General features: G+C 40.3%; 1 long non-coding RNA gene across 1 annotated transcript; it reads left to right on the top strand.

Moving 5' to 3' along the window:
* The first annotated feature begins 633 nt into the window (after positions 1–633).
* Positions 634–972, top strand: LOC106943566 (uncharacterized). The gene is made up of 2 exons (XR_001423944.1): positions 634–812; positions 898–972. It is a non-coding gene; the product is annotated as an uncharacterized LOC106943566 (long non-coding RNA).
* The last annotated feature ends 4294 nt before the right edge of the window (positions 973–5266 follow it).

The following is a 5266-nucleotide window of genomic DNA, read 5'->3' on the forward strand; positions in this document are numbered from 1 at the left end:
TAATTCCAATGGAGCACAGAACCCAGATACATCCTCCAGATCAATTTCAAAATCCTTAATTATTTGCTTATGTACAACCAATGCAGACTAGGAAGTTGTTAGATAATATACATTCAGCCTACTGCAAATGGATATTTGCATATTTGCAATTTAGATTCAATCATTTCATTTTATTACTTATATGCAATTTGTGAGACCACAGTGTGGATTTTTTTTCAGTGCAGGAAAAAGTTGCATATATTTATTTGTGAGACTGGGCTGGAAGTGCCAATACAAAAATGCTCAGCCGGCTTTGAAGCCAGGCTAGCCTGGATCCAGCTGTGCAGTGCAAAAAGGACTTGAGGACCATTTCTCCACCCCCACGTCGCACCAATTCACCCTTCCTACCCCTTGTTGGCATTAGTGATTGGTGGATTGTGTCATGTGCTGTGTACCAGGAGCCAGGTCATGTGGACATTTGGAATGATCTTCGGGTTCAAATTTGACCTGTGAGCTTCATTTATGGTCCACATACACAAGGTCTCTTTCATTGTGCATTGAGTTTAAAATTTTAAAACATCCTTAACAGTCTGGACAAATGAAATCCACCATGATTAATACAAGCAACAAATAATTCATACCAGTATTTTGACTTCTCTGCTACAGCACTGATGATTTGACCTGTTGACAGATGACAAGCTGCACATTGTGACAGGAGACCAGATGCGCCTGGTTCTGAGGAGTAGGCAGCAGGTTGAAACGGCTCTTTTGGACTTTCACAACGAACTTAACCACCTCAATGTCAGCAAGTGTCTCAGACTGCTCAACGAAAGGTTTTTACATGTTTATTTTTCCCTACATGTCATAAATTACTTGTAGTTATCATGCAATCATTGTTCACAGTTTGATGTTTGACAGGTATTACTGGCAAACAATGAAGCCTGATGTGGTTCAGTGGATCAACAACTGTTCTCGGTGCAGCCTGAAGATGAAAAAAAAGCCCTGTCGTCGAGCAGAGGCAGATAGATCTGAGATGCAGTCTCTGACTTCTGCAGAACATGCCTCACACAGGTGATCTGGTTCCAGCTATTGTATTATTGTTGAAGGCAGGAATATAACACTCTCGACACGTATTGGCACCTCTGACAAGCCTATTAAACTTCACTTTTACTGCATTATTCATGTACAGGGTGCTTTACAGGAAAACAAAGTAAAACACAAAATACAGTAGTAAACATTTAAGCATCTCATAAGATGCTTTAAGATTAGGGTTGTCTTGATGTCTTGATACCAGTTTTTTTCAGACCTAGTACAGGTACTTCAGTTTAGGTACTCACCAAGTAATTAACAAATTAGTACTCATAATCCACACAATAACTTTTGAAAACAAGTTCATTTTATTTAGAACAAGGTGGTTTAAAAAAGCATCTGTGAGTACCTAAACTGAAGTACTGGGACTTGATCTTAAAAAAACTATTTGCCAGAATTTAAATCCACAGCCCGGCCCGAATTTTGGGTTAACCATTAGTTCACTTTATGCTTCTTTATTAACACATGTTCCAGTGCTGTTCTAGCTGCCATGTATGTTGTCGTCTCATTCCTGGTCTGGCAAATCTCACAATCACAGTAACAATCTCAAGATAACACAGTTCTCTGTTATTTCTTTTTCTTCCTAAAACACATGGGTGCATACTTTTCTGTTTTTTGACAAAAGAGGCACGTTGCTGTCTTAGCTTCACATTCATCCGCAATACAAGTGTTGATTCCACATCTATAACACTGGCTTGCTCTAGGCTGAATCTCTCTTCTCTCGCTTTTTCATGACACATTTCTCCACTATCTGATCCTGTATTATATCGTTCTCCAGTGTGCCCAAGTCACGTGATTTCGGTAGTTTTCTTGACGCATTCATGAAAGCATCCACTGACTTTTCAGGGCACTGAGCTCTCTGTCTGAACATGTGTTGATCTAGGACTACATGACTCCAAGGAGTAAAGTCTGCATCTAGCGAGGCAACAGCCTGAGCAAATGTACCTTTGTCTCCCAGTAAATTAGGAAAGATCCTCTGCATTGGCGCTCCTATGCAATGCAGCAGAGTGGTTCTCCTCATCAAATCCTATACATGAATAGTTCCACTTGCGACTTTGAAGAAACTGTAAGAGTCTTTCCACAGTTTATACTCCATGAATAAATCAGATGCTCCAAAATTCAGTGGAACTGGCTGGACCATCTACACGAAACTGGGTCAGGCCCAGTTTCGTGTAGATGGTCCACCTACATGGGCCCTGGGGACACATGTATAAAAGAGTGTGCAGCTTTCACACTAAAAATTGACATGCAGACAAATTGTGACAGGTGCCATGCACAAAAAAACTCATGTATAAAACCGTGCAAATGCACATGGCATGCTTTTCTTTTATACATTCCTATTTGAGGGTAAGAGACCTGGCGGGCCACCTGCTGGCACGCCCTGTCGTCACCCATAAGTACGTATGAAAATTAGTATAAATACCTGGAAAACTGCCATCATGTGTCCCAGTAACCATGGCAACAGTGCTTGCTTGTTGTAGTATGAGTAGTTTTAATAGTAATTCTATATTTTATTTAAAGGGCTCCTTTGATTACATATAAGGTCACCTCACAAAAAATAACATCAATTATGCAGCACACCTTTGCGCAGCTTTTTATATATGTGTGATTATCTACACACCTTGATCCCCTTCACATAATCAAGGTTTGGAATTAATCTGCTGGTCTGACCCCGTTTTCTTTTTCAGTGAGACTTAAAATGTCCCACAGATAACATGCATTTCATGTGCTTTGGTGATTTGTAGTTTATTTTTTTTTATTTATTTTTTTTATTTCCTTTATTTAACCAGGTAAACCCCATTGAGATCTAGATCTCATTTTATTGTCCACATAAAAAAGTTTGCGCGGCTGCTGCAGATTTTCACGGCAGGTAAACATTTTGTGTATATTTACGCAAACTTTCATCCCACTTTAATTTTTATACATGCCGACTTGCAGTAGCGGAACAAGTCAGAGTCGGGCCGGGGGGCGGGGCTAATGACCGGGCCCTTTATATCTAAATAATAAAGCTCATGATAACATAACTTTACAACATAGACATGCCTGCAACAGCTAAGCGTACAAGTTTCACCACCACAGACAGTGACTGTCATTCTGAAACCCATCAAACAGACAGGAAGTACAACAAACCAAGAGAACAACAGAAACATCAGGCTACATGGCCACTAATCAAGAAACGACAAATTCAAATCAGTTCAGAACCACGGATAGCACGATCGGATCATTTTCACACTTTATTTCAACTCAGAGCCTGGAACAGCTAGCAACCAGCACAATGAACCGAGCATGAAGCTCGGTTCATTGTGCGTGTTGACCCGCAGTGCAGAGAGTATATTGACCAGAATGTCCTGGACTGTTGCTAACTTCCTGCTTTTGAAACGGTCTCTAGGCAGGTTGCATTCAGACAGGTTTTCTACCGTTTTAGAGTTCACTTCAACTGCTCTGAGACCTAGGTTTTCAGGTGGATCAGAGTTCGGTTTTTAAGTCCGTTTTGGAATTCAAATTTGTAATCAGACCTCCCCAAAAACTCGGAATTCCTAGACAAATGGATTAGAGACTGATTCAGGATTCTAATCCTGGGTTGGTCTGAATACAACCTAAGGCACAGGTTGGTGACTCCTTCTCTAGATCAGAAAATTGTAGCTCCGCAAATCCTTGTGCAACAAGCCTTGCTTTTGGTAAGCCTTCCATATTCAACCTCTTTCAGAATGCACAACTAGAGACACACTTTTTTCCATTGTCCTCAGTTTCTTCAAAGACGTGGTTTTGTTTCCTGTTTTTTTATTTCATTTTCCTTTGCTTCATGAATTGACATGTCCTTACTCACAAAAATATCCTTGTGTGTATCCATATCAAGAACTGTTGTGATGTGAAGATATGTGATAAATCAGCTGAGTGACTGTTGTCAGCCACTTTTGCAGGCTCAGCCAACTCCAAGCTATACTTCTTGCTTTGCCAGCACGATCCAGCACTTTGGCTTTTTGTGAGACACCCTCTGCATTTCTGAATGTTAAAATTTGACCCGTGTCTATGATGGTGTTTCCAATGTGCTGTCTCTCAGTCGCTGCATTTTCCGGAGCAGACAAAGGTTCATTCTCAGGATTTACTGCATTTGTGTCTCCTACTTCCTCTTCAGTGATATTGACTGTATGTTGTCCTTAATTGTTCTCCTCATCGCAGGTAATCAGAGGTTCTGCCTGTGCTCATGAGTAGCTTTTCTTAAATCTGAATTGGTGCCTCTCTGTCTAATAAAAAATACTGCACCATCTTGACCACTGACCACTCCTGGTACATTCCATAGTGGAAAGTACCAGGATGGAAAGTACCAAGTACCTCCTCGTAAGCAGGTGTTGTCTTAACTTCGGTATTAAAGTTCTTAGCCTTGCCTCTCACTTCCTCGTTATTAAACTCATGACCGTAGTCACTGAACAACTATTGTGGTATGTCATGCGCACTGATCCAATCAAAGATAAAATGTTTGACTGTTTCAGAGACCTCTCGGTGTTTAAGACTCTAACCAGCACTGAAACAGGCAAACCGATAAGAAACTCCAGGTTCAAGTTCATGCAGATTTACAGCGACTGTTTCATTATGTAGATGCTAATGGTAAGCCGACAACAGGTTTTGGTTTGATCTTACAATATTTCTGACTCACTTCACACTGGTTCACTTTTTCAGCAAACTGTCACATTCTGTGTCTGTTTTGCTAGAATTAGTCACAAGTCTGTATTTTATTAGCAGAGGCATGCCCAAACTATTTATAAAGTTTCTCCAAAATGTTCATCTTTTCACTTGTGTTCATCTCGCCACACGGTGTCAGTATTTCTTCCTCAGTAGCACCGACTAGCTTATCAGAGTGAGTGCAATTTTAATTTTACTTTATTTTTAAAGTGTTTCCAATTTTAGCAGGTATCTTTAACTTTTTAATGGAGTCTCCAAACTTGAGGGGCCCGTGACTTTGTGTTTCTGTCTGTTTCATAGTCTTCACACATTTATTTAGTAACAGTACTGTAGTTGTCCAGCCACTCTTGTCCACAAACTGTCCAACAGTGTCTATTATTGCTGAGCTAAAACCTTCCGTCATGAATATTTCTGCATCTGTTGATGATTCTTTGGTGTATAGAGTTATATTGACACAACATGTCTGTTGTGTCATCTGTAATTTTAACCTGTCATTCACGAGAGGACCCAAATTTGG

Source organism: Poecilia latipinna, unplaced genomic scaffold (assembly GCF_001443285.1).
Source record: "Poecilia latipinna isolate Pla-1442-1.1 unplaced genomic scaffold, P_latipinna-1.0 Scaffold5482, whole genome shotgun sequence".
Taxonomy (NCBI): Eukaryota; Metazoa; Chordata; class Actinopteri; order Cyprinodontiformes; family Poeciliidae; genus Poecilia; species Poecilia latipinna.